Here is a 16,657-nt window from a genome sequence, read left to right on the forward strand (position 1 = left end):
TAATCCTTATCAATATTTATCTTTTCCCGGAAAAATCAAAAGATAATCTTCTTTTTTTAAACTTTCTTCAATCTGTTGAAAGATTTGTGATATTTAAGAATTTAGGAATATAATCACTTTTCGAGTTCATTCTCCCAGACATTTTACAATTGGTGAATGTTTCCAGATGCGCCAGTCTCCTGGTTTCCCGAAGAAGCGAGATTATTTATTACAATTCCTACGAATGGTCAACTTAATGCCAAAATCCAGACACAGATGAAAAGACCCGCATTTAAACTCAATTTCGTAAGATCGTCCCGGTAATCTCGTGGACTGAATTCGGGGAAGAAGATCGGTATCAGTTAATAGACGGTCGATATCTGGCCGAAATATCGGAGACTGGCTTCGCTTTGTTAAAATTCACGCTGACTGTCGACAGGGAAATTACGGGGACGATAATCGGTATATTCGCGAATTCGTTTATTAAACCTCTACGCGGTTTAAGCGGCGGGCAAAATTACTCGGCTGTATTATCGTTTTGTTATCCGTCGGCTGGCACTGCTGTAGCATGCTAATTGAGTCCGGAGCAAACGTTTTCGCGACAGAAAGCGGACCGCCCTGACGGAACCGTTCATTCACGGCCGTTTAACACGTGTTAACGGGGTAGCTTGTCACGCAACGTCACGGAAGCTCGTCACACACTGCTGACCGCCGCCTGTGATACGCTATTTCCGGTTGTTGCTTTTAATGAATCGTTAATACCACGCTCAGATCTACGATGCTTTGGTCGATTAGTCGTTAGGAAATCACACGCTGCGTCGAAGAATTCCATTCAAGTTGACTCTGAACCAGCTGTCAGCTGACATCGATCAGAGACAAATTTCTTAAAACATTTAACCAAACAATTAAGCGGTGCGTGAGATATAACGTTGTTGTTATGTCGTTGTTTAAAGTTCAGTAATTCAATTTATAACGCGATACAACGAAAATAATGTTGTAAAAAGTGTAAATAGTTGCTGTCGTGTACATCGCGTCGTTTTGCGTTACGTTACAAAGTTGGATCGCTATGGGAAAAGAATTCGCTGAATATATGATGCATAAAGAGAATCCCAGAACACAAATTCCCAACGTCGTTGACAAACTTCGCTTGTTAAAGGATAATATTGCTTGATTATTTCTAGTTTGTCGTCCACGATCAAAGCATTCTTCCTTAAAACGTATAAAAATTAGCATCGATGTAGAATAGATGTAGAAATTACAAATTGGAAGAGTATTCGAAGCAGAAGATTTAATTTTGTCGCGAAATTGTACTCGGTAAAATTTAACAAATAGGAGAAAAAGTTTCTCCAACGCTTTGTCACTATTTAAGAATTAGCAGTGTCGAGAGAACTAAGGAAACACGTCTGCCCGTGCAAGAAAGAAACCGTAAAGAGCATGTATGTGCCGCAAAGTGTTCTCCACGGAGCGCGCCTTTAAACTGATTACGAGGCCGCAGAACTCGTTACGGGTTGAGTTGCAGCGTGAAAACCGCACTCCAAAGAAAGAAATTGATTTAAAACTTCTGTTACTTGGTATACCGACTGCAATGGCGGCCAGTTGTCTACAACGTACTTTACGGAATGTAAGCTCAATTAAGGAGCAGATGAAAGAACTCGATTACTTGTCACACCTGGGTCGGCGTCGTCCTTGCTTTTGTTCCCCCTTAACACCACAGCCAAAGAATGCCCTTCGCCGTCATTTCATCGAGTATCGTGTTTAATCTAAATAGGAAAGGCTCTTGAATTATCTCATTAGCAACTCGCGTCTTCTTTCTCGATAATTTCCCTCGTATTCATTTCACTTTCCTCTTGGATCTTCTCTATTCCTTTAACAAACATGCGATATAAAGTTTATCCCTTTGTGAAAGATTGAATAGTTTCGAGAATCTCAAACGAAGTCGAGTTGACTAATTTCAAGTAATTCTCCTTTGAAAATTATGCGCATGAAATATCATTAGATCATATTTCCATAACAAATAATGCTCGTAGACGGTGTTGTTACAGCAAAGGGTGTTATGAATTAAATATATCTTCTATTAAGAAAGTGCGAAAGCTATCCTGAATCGATTATAATCTTCATCATATAATTGGCACCGTCACAAAGTTCTTTTCCTCCCTAACCTTCTACCTCCAATTTTCTGTAAAGATATATTCAATTAACTGTACATCGCCCGTCATGGATGCCATCGAATCATTACACGTGCAAAATAGACACGCTTTGACGAAACTGTTTTATCGGATACGATGTTTCTCATTATCATCGAACGCAATCGGTCTTCGTTCGAATCGGTTGTACAAATGTTTATTTCTTTTTACAAATATATTTCTTTTGGTCTAGACCCCGCTCTAATATTTGAGCTTCTTTAAGTAAAAAAATATCGACGACTTTATTTTTACTGAGAAATTTTCGTCGATAATGAACATTTTTGTAACAAATGAAAGAATATGTTGAACTTCTTGCATGGAGCTATGTAGGAAATAGCGAATAAATGTCTTCGAGTTATCGTAAACTCGAGAAACACAGTCTGACGTGACCGTGTTATTTTGAACACATCTAGTGCTACGATGGTCTCATGGGAAGCAGAAGAATTTTCACCAAGACATCACGTACATCTCTTGGAATCTGCAGGATATTTCAAAGTTCTCGAACTTTATTTCACCTCCTGACTCGGTAATAATACATTGAAAAGGAAAAGATTGCCAAATGTTAAAATGGTTTACCACGATTATTTTTAATTAAACATTTCCAAAAATTACATGTAAACAATCTTAAGTAACTCTTGTTAAACGTTATACATTTAACTCTATATTTGCAGAAGAATCCGTTTTATCTCTCTCTCTCTCTCTCTCTCTCTCTCTCTCTATATATATATATATATATATATATATATATATATATCTTTTTTTTTTAATTAAATCCATTATTGTGTTTACAGCATTCACTAGTAAAAACGAAACAGTCATCTCGTTTTTATTGAAAAAATTACATAATCTAACTTGACTCACTCGTACTGGTTCATTATTTGATTGAATGAATCGTCAAATAGTGATTGTATTATACTTCATACGTTTCCCTTTTGTTCTTGTTAGAACGCCTGAAATAAAATGAAGAATAAAGAAATACGATTTGAGAAAAGAAATGCTAGGTTCGTTCTTGGAAATAAGTATCCAATAAGAATATTGTGAAGGATGGAGTAGAAAATCTCATGTCGTATATGGTGGAAAATCTAATTTCAGAGAGAAACGAAAAAGTGTTCCGCTATTCGTTGCTATTAGCGTTCCTCCTTCTTTGCAGAAAAAAAGAAAAGAAAATAGTAAACTTCTGTTAATTATCGCAAAATAATTGAAAGTTCGCTAATTTCGATTCTGATTTCACCTGTTATACCAAACAGAATCGAACTTGTTCCAAATACTTTTAACGATGCTTTTGAATTGTTATTGGCGAACGGGAGTTTATTCTATCGTGCTTGAATCAGCTATAAAAAGAAAAAGGAAATCAACTCGAGCGTGAAAGAAAATGCATTTACGCGATCCATTTGACATAAATCTCGGCTGTTTCAGATGTAGATGCATACAAGGTGAAAGCGACTCGTGTCTGTGGCGATGTGCTACGTGAATGTGACAGCGAAGAGCATAAAATTTCCTTGGTGCAATTGCAAAGGGAACGTTACATCTTCTTCGTGAATCTTTGTTGCGCTCAGTATTTCTTTTTGCATTCTCCAATACTAAAATATACTGTTCTTTTGATAAACATTTGCATGGAAATAAATTTTACATCGGTAACATACCTATATTTCTCCTACATGAATTATTTTAAAATTATACAGTTATAACCTATCCATAGGAAAAATATGGAATTCGTGATATATTATAAAACAATGTTTCAATCTACACTGTTGTTCTTATAAAAGTAGATTATCTTTACATTCTTCTTAAATTGTGTCATGAATTTTTTGAACGACGTGATATTTCATCTCGTTTCTTAAAAGATGTAAAATCCACGAGTTCGGGGCATTCCTTGAATAAAGAAAATAATTTGATCTTCCACCGTAAGGATTTCGTTCTATAAATATGCATGAAATCTAGTTTATACGTTTCACTCGAAAAAGAATGAAATTGAGCAAATCGGCAGAAAATTTTCACATTAACTTTATTAATAAATTTCAATAAGGTAGGAGGAGGATATTATTTTTCAAATGAGAGATATTCCATTGAAAGTGATCTTTCCATTATTTAATTGGGCGATAATATATCATAGAAAGCCGGTTAAATAAAATGCGCGTACAGGTTTTTGTCGCAGTTTTCGCGCATCATACATTTAATACCGAGGTAAAGAAAATAAAAGTAAACCAACCTGGATAATTTTTAATTGATAAAAGGTGTATTCAATGAGCGGAGAGAAATTCAACGAGCTTTCGCCGTGAATGAAACAACGAGGGAAAATAACAAACGAATTTTAACAATATAATCGCGAAGGTATTGTGTAGTGACTCCTCAAAGAATTATAATTCTTTCACAATTTCCGAATATCTGTTTTATAATAATTTATAGATATGAAAAAAATATCATCGTACAAAATTTTATGTGAAATGTTTGGCCGATAAAATCGAAGATAAAACCGAGTTTGGTTTATTTAAAGTGTTTATCGAATCGACGACGAATGATGAGGTGACGCTACGAAAATTGCTTGTTTCAAAACCCACACAGTGTTGCTGAGATTTAGACGACGGCTACTGGAAATTGCATCATGATTTTCCTGTCGAGTGAACGAGAGAAAGTTTATTCTCGGTCTGATCATCGTCAACTAAAATCCTTTTCCAGATATCCGCCAGTCAGAGTGATTAGGAAATTTAATTACTCCGTGAAGTTCATTAAATTAATGTCGTTTTCGTCGAGCATTCATGATTTTGTGGAAACTTGATCATCGTACTACGTTTTTCGCCCTGTAATTTCTGTTACTTTAAATTCACTTATAATTATTGCTACCTCTATTTCTGCCAATTTCTCATAACCTTTTTTTTTAATAACTCGAGTATATTATTAATTTAATTCTAGTTTAAAATTTTCAGTCTGACCAAATTTTCTGGTTACGAATTTTTTATTTAAGACCTAGAATTTGAAAACTGATTTTTTATATTAATTGGTAATGGATAGTAATTCAATTTTTTATGTTTCTATTCATACGTGATTAAAAATTCTTCTATTCTTGTCTCATGATCTATCAATTTCTTAGCTTCCATTATACTAAATTATGCAAATTTATTCGCGTATTATCAACAACATACGGTACTTGTGATTGTAAAACAAATGTAGAACTGTTATCGTTAGGTTTCGTTTCGCGACAAAAACTTTAGCAAGATTTACTGTTGCGAAAAAGTAGCGTTCATTCTTCCTGATAATAGAAAAAGCAATTCTTCCAGGTCTGGAAAGAATTGAATTGACGTGAGCGCTCGTCTATCGCGATGCACTTTCGCAGCAGATTCTCCTTTTATTGTCCGTAAGTTTTCTAGTTTTAGGAGATTCCACCGATAGTTCCGCAAAAAAATGACTTCTTCGGCTTTAAAAGGGGATTTAACCATCCTAACAGTTGTAACAAAACGTAACAAAACAGTATCTTCCGACAAATCTGCCAACTTTTCGCTGTGCAAAATGTTCTAAAGTTTGTAATGCTCGAAAGGGGCGCTTACAAATAGTTTATTATTATATTTTCTCGAAAATATCATTTCATATACTCGTTCATAAAATATACAATAAACAAACGTGTAACTAACTTCAATTTGTTGGAATTCACCGTAAATCACGGTTGGACTGTCGATTTGCATCATCAAGAAACTCATATCCAACGATGTACGTACGTTGAATTGAAATACGCTTAACATTCAGCAGATATTTCGTAGTTTCTGAAATATCGAATAAACAAAAATCATCATATTTCGAACAATAATGCATAAAGCAGAGCATATATGAATGAAGTAAAATGGTATCAATTCTCGTTAATTATAGCATCGATTGTCGGGAAAATCAGTTTACCAGAAGCTAGATGCGTCGAGATTCGAGTTATGTTTATGGTAACAGCCAGATTCGTAGCCAACGGTTTTCAATTTACTGGCTATTGACAGCAACATATTACTCGACACCCTTTTCACCCTCGTGTTTCGCTACCGACGCTGTATCCCCGAAATTTCTTCTTCCGATGACTTCCTACTGCTGTCGTAGACACGAGTCTATCTCCGAAGCAATAAATCATCGAACGCTTTTCAACGTCGTCATGGTGCACCGGCGAGATTTCACCCCGTGGCTACGGATATTACTTTAGAATTTTGTCAGTGACGCCACTTTACGACAATGATAGTTCCTACTATCAATCGCATTTACAAAACTGCGTGATCGATACGAAAGATATATAGCGATGATAATTTCCGAACAAAATGCTACGTTCTATTGATGAGTGACATCATCAGGCAGTTCTTTAACTGACGAAACGGATACAAGATTTAAGATCGCGTAATTTCTGTAAATCATGAAATTTATTCCATGCGTAAATCATTAATCTGGATTTTCAGCTTATTTTCAGACTCCAATTTTTGCTGTACTTTTTAAATCGTATTACTTTTGACGTGAAAGATGCACTTTATTTCGTAATCCACTGTAAATTATACATCCCGCAGGTAAATAAAAATAGATCCGTATAAAACTCGAATAGAATTTGTATTTTTCACGCTGTTTGTATCAATAAATGATATTACATGGAGCGTGTTACAGGTTGGAACGAAAGCACTATAAATAGTTGAGCTAGATACATTTTCTTGCATGGGGAAAAATAGCGTGTTGTGTGCGGGTAGAATACCCTTACACAAAGACATAACAAAACTAAAGTGAGCGAGATAAACATCCGCAGTGTACACACTGCGCTAAATTGCCATTTGATTGAGATTTACAAGGAGCAACGACTCTTCACGGTATCCTCTTAAATAAAATCGTTTCGGTTTCAATTAACCGTCGATGAAGTTTCGCGAATCGATCCGGACATTTGCAACGCGGTTTGCGGAAGGTATATTCGGTTGGATCGATGCCCAAAATTGAATAGGAAAGCGTCATCGATGTGTAATCGCTTGACAAATTCCGCATCGAAGATTCTAATTTGGTACGAGATGGTAGCTGTAATGCAAATGACATTACGCAGTTTAGCGAAATGAATTTAACGATGTGTTGCGTTGCGAGATAATTACGTTGAACTTTGCAGTGCGTTCTTCCTTCCGTGCGCAATTTCCCTCCATCCTCTCTACCGCCTTATCCACGGCAACGGTGTTGCGATTATAGTAATTAAGCAAAGAAATGCAGACCTCCTTCCCGGAATTGCCAGATATGGGAGGAAATCGCGTAGTTCCAGTTGGCTAGTTAAATGTGGCAAATTAAATTCCGTAATGTTCTATCAGCGACAAAAACAGTTTTGCACAGATATCTTCATTGTCCTGCGTTTCTGTCTATATATAGGGTATCTGAGTTAATTCGAAACACTCAAATATTTCTTAGATGAATGAAGATAAAGAAAAAGTGTTGCTGCAATAATTTGTGACGATAATCAGTGAAACACCTGATCACTTAACACTTTAATTCTCATTTACCAATAATACGTTTTTGGTCTTACTGACAGTGAATTTTCAGCGGATTTAATGCGGATGGAAAAGTTTTGGTGGAAGCCTCGTACTCGAATGATTTGTGTTAGATTAGGATCATCGGATTTGCATTAAATTAAGAATGGGAGAGATTTAGAGTCTCGCTAAGTCCTGAGGATTTTTTGTTGCCAATAAATTTAAAACTTCAACGTTGTCAAATAATTGTACGTAATTAGAATCAGATCATGTAGGATAATTTAAGACTATTTAGGGATTTATAGGTTTCAAGGGTTTTTTGCCTTTGCTAAATTATGTTCTTTAATTGTTTTCTTATTTATGTTCTTAATGTATTCATGAAACAGAAATATTTTCATAAGGTTTGTCAGCCTGTTTCCAACTTAGTCCTTTTTTTTTATTCAACAGTCTGTAAGCTGACGTAAAAGTTTTAATTGCTTCACACATTTCAATGTGTATAATTCTACTTTTATGGAAAGAGGTCTCATACCTCATAGACAGAGGTTTTCAATCTCTCTATTAATTTTAATGTTAATCCTCAACTTGTATCGTTGGATGGTGACTCGTAACAAACTGTGTTAAATTGTTAAATTTTTTAGTGTTTCATTTTCATTTCTATTCCCTAGTTTATGCAAAAAATTAAAATGATATATCTGCTAATTAAAAGTAATATAGTGAAAATGTAATTTAGGCTATTGTGATCACCTATAACCAAACGATATCGACTTAATTAATCTGATTGTAAGTGAGTATAAACATCGGCAAATAACGCGAATTGTTCTCTAATACAATTGGGAAAGAATTACATAAAGCGGACGTAATTTGCAAATACCTACATTTGCATTGTTTCTTTATTGTTCTCCCTCGCGAAAACATTACTCAAACTGGTCCGCCAGAGTGTTATAAATTGCAGCGGAAATCTTTGCTCATGAATAAAACATTATTAGAACGGAGGTGGCACGTTAGGTTAGGTGACAGAAACAGGTTTGCAATGAGAAATTGTGCATATAGGTAATTAGAATCTCCATATTCACCAATTCAGTCGAAAATGTATAGAAAATACGTAGCCACTCTTAATGAATAAATATCGTTGTCCGGGAGCGCACTTGAACCATTACTATATTAATCTGGTATGGTTTATAGCATTACAATTAACCGAGAATTTGCGAAACAATTTTATTACAATTTTTACTACCCCTAAAGATATATATTATCCTATTATTCTTGTATTGTTTCCTTCTAAACTGCTTATATGCTGACACGACAAATATTAAGCAGAATTCTATTTGCTTGTAAGAATAGAAATTATAATTAAACGCAATTTCTCACCTTGTAATTTTCATGTCATATCGCTGCTTTGTTTTCATAATGACACAACTGAAAAAATGTAAACTTTAAAGGAGAGGCGTTTTCAAATTTACAAAGAAATCTTGACGAGTCGTTACAACGACATTATAAGGCTGTCTTAACACAAGATACGCCACTTTTCGCAAAAGCAGTACGACCTTCCACTTGTAGCGTCACAAAAACAACTGAAGATCAGCAAGTGCTGTTAAACTAAGGCCAGGTTGATAACGGCATAAGAATAATTTTTCCTTCCAACGCAAAATTGATGAAATAATAAATATACCGATTTACATAATAAAAACAGAAACATAACTCTCGACCTTTTATTCGATAAAAGCAAATTTGAAATTTGTTGGTATGTGCCACTATTAAAGCAAAGCAGCGATACAGCGTTCTAAAGGGTTGAAATAACATTTACATGTGTGAATAAACGAATATCACTGCGTTGCAAATGTGAAACACGCTAAGACGTCAGATAATAGACCAACTAACTCGTTGAAGTTTACGTTTACTGCTGGATTTAATTAAAATTCGAGTTTGCTCGATACATATTCGATCCGTCTTGTATGCTACTTGCTAGAATGGGGAAAATTTCTTCTTTGCTTAACGCTCACCTCGTTATCGGTTTAAATGTCTAATCAAGAAACCACGGGTTCGCGTAGAGGGTTCTGTAAATGTCGTTCGTCGGAAGCGTGGAAATTTCGCGAACACTGTCTTCCATTCCATCGAGGCTCACGTTTCATTTGAAAACTTGGAACAGTAACGGCTAAAGATAGTTAAACACACAAGACTATATTGCAGCGTCTAAGTGTACTGCTAAGGGCAGTAAACGAAGCTGCACAGAGGGGGATGAACGTTCGCAAAGAGTAGTCGACTCGCTAAAAGCGAATGCCAGAACTCCAGGGAACAAAGTTCGCCAAATGACTAACTTAACAGACAAAAATTTCACGTCTCATCGTACAACGCTGCGGTTTCCATTATGATTATAAGTGAAATATCGTAGGATTTTACGCCTATTATGTCTCCATCAAGAAAATTAATTTATTTTGCACAGAAGAAATTGATTGATTATGATAATTTATTTAACTTAAAGGTACAAAAATCACGGTGAATATCATACGTAAAATAATTCATTCTATAAGGACGCGAATATTTAGTTCATAGTTAAATGCTAATTAAATTCCTTGATAAATTTTTAAGAAATTATTAGTAGACGAAGGAAATCATGAACATTTTGTTCCCTTAGTCCAAAAAGTTAGAAGATATAATAGGCAGTTGGTGATAAAGTACCGTTTATGGGCGAAGATTACAATCTAGTAGTCGCGAGCTTTATCCCTCTTCCTCTCCTTGCTTTTCGTGGTACAAGGCACAGAAGTTCTGTAGTTTATACCGCCTCGTAAATCCCTTATGACTCACTGTCAACGACCATCAACCACCGCATCATAATGGCTATTGATCCTCCGCAGTAATCAATATCTAAAATTATCAAGATAATAATAGCTTGTCATCAAGTTTAACGCGTAGAAGCCTCCTTGGAAGTTGATAACTACGATATATTGATAATATAATATTCGAAACAATAATACGTCCATCTAGCATAGTAACTCCACTAGTGCACTAGTCATACAAATTAAAATGTATTACTTCATATGTTTTATACTCTGAAAGTAAATATCCTCGAAGTAACTTATAGTTAGAACAATGATATTTAAGCACCCTATAGATTACACATATTACATCAAATATATTAAAATTATCAGTTGACTTTCAAATAACCGACAAAGCTTATAAAAACAAACTATTTACCGCAAGTTCTCGGATATTCTCCACTTTCACGTCAATATTTGAATTTCCTATATTGGTATGCATGTTGTAAATTTACTGATACGTCAAGAGTTCAGATGTTTTCGACATAAACAAATTCCGTATGTTTTATCGTGCATAGGTATAATGCTTTAAAACATTTCGCTCTATTCTAAAACTATTGACGATTATTGCTGCGATATTTTATTCTATTTGTTAAAAATGTTGTTATGAAATTTTTCTAAAAAAAGGATCGACCTTATCGTCGTGAAGAAATAACAGTGTTCTATGTGTGGAGACGATGGTTTCCGCCCGGCCACGACAATACGTTCAACAAACGGACTGAAGAGGTAAAGAAGAAAAGAAGACAGCCGGTAGCTCTTTCCACAAGGTTTCGAAACGATATTAGTTGGGTTTGCCTGTTGTTACGGTCGCGTTACACCGGCACTTTTTGACCAATAACACCGAAATGTCCGGCGCAGCGGTGGTCCGCCACCGGTTACACCGGTTACACTAGAAAAATTGATCTCTCGACGCTGGACCGAGTGTGGCAGTTCGAGGGAGAACAAAAAATAGAAGAAAAAAGAGAACAGAGGGTGGAAAAACAGTACGCGATCCTCAATGGAGCAGAACGTTAATGCCATATTTCACCGTGGCTCTGAAACAGTCACCAAGAGACGCGAAACGACCGACTGGTTGGCGAGGATCGATTTTCCGACTTATCCGCGACCAGATATCCACCTTGTTCTTCGCTCTTTCCACCACTTCTAGTTCTTTTTTCTTGAGAGGCCAACAGCAGCAGCCACGAGCATCGAACGTGCAGCGACGCCTATGTGCGAAATGCAAACGGATTGCCTCGCCTGCTTCTGACGTTAATGCACGAAGTTGAATGCCGAGGCTCTCTTTATCTTAGCGGAAAGAGAATAGCACACCAGGTGGTTAGGAATGCCAAGCATTCACAGAAAAATTAGTGCGATTAGTTCCTTGCGGGAGTGAAATCGTACGAGAACTTGCATTTTTCTTTCAAACCTTCCACATGAACGTAGCGGTGCTCGTCAAGATCGATTATTCCCTTTGATTGTGGTCGAGTTTGTTTTAGAGGCTCGCCATAACTGAAGGTATGAGTTATCGGTTAGAAGGATATTTTTTTAGTAATAAGTTAATGATTTTAGGCTCTGTAAAATTTCTCGTCGTTTTTCTATTGTTCTTTTACAATTTAATCTAAAACTACATGATATTTTCGTAAAGTATCGCAAAGTTCGTAAAGCTTTGAAAAGTTATTAAGTTTCTTTTAGCAACACCAAGAAACACTACGATACATCAATTAGTTTAAGCATAGATGAAGCATAGACCATCGCGCTCGATTTGTATCACGTGGTCATATCATGGCTGTTACTATATCGCCAATATCGATGAAAATACTATCTATAGTCGATGTGATTGTTGTGGTATAACTCGAATTCTGCGATTTAATTTCTGGTTCCATTAGAGATCGCTGTGTGCACGCAACCTCCACTTCCGGCACGTTGTTGCTCATTCTCTAATGTTTCATGGTTCGATAGTACTTCGGTAAGCGATGCAATAATTGTTCTCGTAACAATTGAAAGGGATTTGACTCGACCATTGTTGGTGTATATAATTTCGACGAATTTCGTGAACATAACGACGATGCTGGTACATTGTTCGAAATCGTAAAATTGTAACTTTTACGTCTGTAATTACTCTTTGCCCTTTCCCCTCTTATCAAAATCAATTTAAATTACTGTATCTTCTAATCCGACTGAAATTAATTCGTGTCTGTTAATTTTTAATTCCACGACAAAACTTTCTGATTAAGAATTTGCTTAATATGCTACCATTTATAATCGCATGTAACACCTACCGTAGAGAGATCTGAATTTCTTGGATCTTAAGTTCGGGGCGATTTTCAACACTTAGGTTGTGAAATGTAGCCCCGCTATATCCTAGAAAAGAGTGAACAAAAGAAAGAGAATCGATATAACATTCCCAAGATTTTTCTTTGTCAGAATTAAATTATCAAGGTAATAACCAGAAAATTTGCTCTGGATTTAATTTTACCGCTAGAGAAGAAATTCAATTATCCGTCTTGTAACAACGTTAATTACCTACTGCCTACCCATAGAATATGGATTCTAAACGGCGAAGAAGCCTAAACGCACTTATTCCATTGTGGTATATAACTCTATCGGTAAATAAAATGCATCTCCTTAAAGTGGAAGCTGAACGAAAAAAGAAGGAGGAGAAAAGGTATATTGCATCTTATGTGGTTTTAAGTCGAGCAGGCAGAACCGTCTTTAGAAGAGTTATCGCGTGTAGAAAACGTTTTCGATTCTTTATATAAATTCTACCGGCGCATTGAAACTTGCCGCGGTAAAGGCGGTTCGAAATAAATTTTATCGAGAGGTTTCCCCTGAAAAACATTATCGCCTTCCTAACGATTTCACGTTTGTTGCAAATAGGAATGCATGGTTTGTTCAAAATAAGAGCTTTCTTTAATAAAAATTTGGAATAAAGAAAAAATGAAATAAATATCTATGATATCCATGACTTGATATTTCTGGAAAATTATCCGCAAATATTTTTATAACATCATCGTTAGCATTTTCAGTCTCTATACTTGAACGGTTTTGAAAATTAATTTACGTCAAATTTTTTCTCTGTTGCACATTTCTGTTTGGCCAAGTCGACAATCACTGACCACTCAGTAATTAGCACACTATAAAAGTATACGCTATAAAGTCGCTGGTGTAGTAATCGCGATAACAGCGTTACGTCCGTGATTTGTAGCGGCTACCTGATTTTCAACGCGATCGTTTTAAACGTTATCCAAGTTATCTTACCCACGGGTGCCACTCGAGGCGTAAAAGTTACCAAACCTGCGATCCAATATTCATCCGAACGAACGCAAGCGCGCTTGCAGGCACTTTCGGTAATTGTCGTGAGGTGGACTCTTGTTCGCCCGCAAAGAGAAGTGCTTGGAACTCTAATCCACGCTATTACAGAACTTTATCGGTTAAACCAGTCGGCTTCTGTTTGCCAACTCTCGCGACGTTGTAACCATTCCACGGCGGTGCAGGAAAAACGCCGAGGAAAAGGAACTTTTTCCCCGAATTGTTGGCGAATCTAGGACGGTCCAAGATAAATCTTCTAGAAACCTACGACGAGATAAAAATGTAAATGTCTGTGCAGCCGTGAGATAATTTTTCTCCGACTTGTTACTCTATCCTTTTCTGATAGTTCCGGCATTATTTTAAAGCATAAAAATTCGCTGGTTCGTTAACGCAATCTGTAATAAGATTTCACTGGTGTTTGCAGTTTTGTCGAAGGTAGATAAAACAACTGGAATACAAGATTGAGGGAAGGGATATACCGTGGCGATAGGGTCCAGAACAATTTTTTCCCCGAGGTTGCAGAACAATCTGACAAAGAGGATCAAATACTCTTTTGGATTTGGCTCCGGTTGAAATAAATCCCTTAGAGATCTATGCTATGATATTAAACGGTACTAGCGAAGTAGCAGTTCGAAGTTTTATCCTGTGTTACGTGATTTCTCTTTTACGTTATTCCATCGATGTGAATTTATCTAACCATGAAACAGTCCAAAAAGCTTTCGATCGCTTACAATACAAATATTTTTATTTATAAAGACATCTGTCTAATTTTAATAGAAACTTATTTCACTCTAAGTTATGACGAGTGTACTTTACTTTAGATATTTTGTATATTTTTGCTCATTTTAATTGCTTATAAATGCATAAACATCGGCAGGTTTGATAATAATGAATAAAAACACAATTTTATGATAAATTGCAGTTTTACGATTATCAGTCTTTGTGAAATAGAAGCATCAAAGTCGAAAAATACGAGATACTAGCTAAAGAGATCTTGGAATAATTGCACGGTTTTAGTTGGTAGTTCGCAATGTCGCATCGCAACAATGCGAACAGTTGCTGTCTCCGCGAAACTACAAGAACACTAATCCATGCTATTACGAAACGTTACTTGGGAAGATATCTTCTAAGTAGCGATACCGCGATTCCTTCGGGTCGGCAACGGAAATACTACAAAGAGAACTAAAGTTTTCGTTTCGTAAGAAGATCTGGTTCAGTCCAGACAAATATATCAGAGATGTGTGACGAAATAAAAATGCAAGAAGAAAAGCTTTTTTCTCAGTGTTTTTTTCTCATCGTTGAGCCGGAATTTGTCGGTTTTTAAGATATACCTACACTTAGTCGCCTAACACGATTTTTCCTCTCGAGACTCTTTGAAGCTTACTTAATGTTTTTCACTCCCATCTTTATGCTATGATATTCTTAATACCATCAAGCGGAAATGTCTCATCATAAATAAACAAAATTGTTTTCTGTTAAATTTATAAATTTGACAAAATGCAACGTATGTATAACTAAAAATGTATTAGGTTGTCCGAAAATTTTCTTTCGTTTTATAAAGAAATAACAGACGCACAATGTATCTTGTTGTATATTAATTTATTGAATTATGCACGAACAGAATAATAAAAATATAACGAAATGTATCATACCTAATTCAATAAAATAATATAAAACAGTAATTGCTGATCATCTATTATCACCTTATGAAACGAAAGAAACTTTTCGGACAACCTAATATATCTACAAAATAATGGGGGCTCGTTACAATTCCTCTGATTCTCAAATTATTTATCTCTGTTAACATTGATACTCCTGGGCTCTGTAAATATCCAAACCTAACAAAATTACGCGTCTTATCAACGGTAAATACATTACTCGTCGATTTTCACGCGCGATATGAAAATGAAAGGAAATTTCTGCATGAAGCGGAACATCGTAATACAAATCTGTAGGTATCTAAAAGTAAATCGCCATACATTTTCCTACTATGAGCGATCATTTTTAAACGTTCGAAATTTACTTTTCCAGATAATTTTCTAATATGTATGAGAAAAACATATGTTTAGCATCTGCCCGAGATTTTATTTTCTTTCGTTGTTATTTTCGTCAGACAAAGAAAGTTCAGAAAAAGATTATAGTAGTATGGGCGCATGAAAAGTTTCAGAGTTTTAGTACTCGTCCAAGTTATCGTGGTCTGCCGAACATCAGACCGCGACTAAGAGAAATACTCCGCTCGTGTTTCACAAAACAATTCTTTGGTGGCTCTCACACGAGGTCTTCTCGACGCACAAATAACCCGATAATCCGACAGGTTAAAATTTCCTTGATACTTAGTACATTTTCTTCGGTGCAGCGGAGAGTGGAGATTGCGAAAAGTAGCATGGTGGAAAACACGAAGTAAGAGCAGCAGCGGGTTGAGAAGGAAATGGGGGGGGGTATAACTGCTCGTCCATTTCACTTCGCAGTTTCTCCCGCGTCATTGCACCAGATCGAATCAATTTTCCTTGTCGACTTCCGTTCTCGTTCGCGACCCCGTTACCACGGCCACGAGATCTCCCGAGGAAAATCCGTGATACTTCAGCGTTCACGACGTTTTTCTCCGGCTATTCTCCTTTTTTTTCTCCACCGCGCCACAACGTCACCCTCTATCGTTCCACCCCGCGTGTAAAGGCGAACGTTCCTAGCGAGGAGGTAAGCCCAGGCAAGGGAGGAGGGAATCACCAAATCTGGACTGTCGCGATAAGAGCAAACGGGGACAGAGAGTGAGAGAGGGAGGAGGGAGGAGAAGGGCATGGGTTAGTCTATGGAGGATGAGAATATGCTGCGAAATGGTTTCGTTTGACTTGACAAGGTTTTGTACATTTGTTAATTAGACCTCCCTGTTACGCGCGATGCTTTTTTTCTGCTCGTTTGCTGGCCTGTCCTTTTTCTTTAACCCCTTCGT

The 16,657-nt window shown here is 36.4% G+C and overlaps 2 protein-coding genes and 1 long non-coding RNA gene across 5 annotated transcripts in view; all 3 read right to left on the bottom strand.

The window, feature by feature from the left end:
• The window catches only part of LOC132913419 (furin-like protease 1), a 351,740-nt gene extending 351,050 nt beyond the window's left edge, over positions 1 to 690 (bottom strand). Inside the window, exon 1 of the mRNA XM_060971760.1 lies at positions 680 to 690. The gene's annotated coding sequence lies outside the window, so the exon portion shown is untranslated. The remainder of the gene's footprint in view (positions 1 to 679) is intronic.
• The window catches only part of LOC132913436 (neuronal acetylcholine receptor subunit alpha-7-like), a 167,693-nt gene that overhangs the window by 122,796 nt on the left and 28,240 nt on the right, over positions 1 to 16,657 (bottom strand). The window lies entirely within an intron of this gene.
• Positions 10,363 to 10,976, bottom strand: LOC132913162 (uncharacterized). Its single transcript, XR_009659337.1, has 2 exons — positions 10,802 to 10,976; positions 10,363 to 10,471 (listed from the first exon to the last, which is right to left on the bottom strand). It is a non-coding gene; the product is annotated as an uncharacterized LOC132913162 (long non-coding RNA).

This window comes from Bombus pascuorum, chromosome 13, assembly GCF_905332965.1.
Source record: "Bombus pascuorum chromosome 13, iyBomPasc1.1, whole genome shotgun sequence".
Lineage (NCBI taxonomy): Eukaryota > Metazoa > Arthropoda > Insecta > Hymenoptera > Apidae > Bombus > Bombus pascuorum.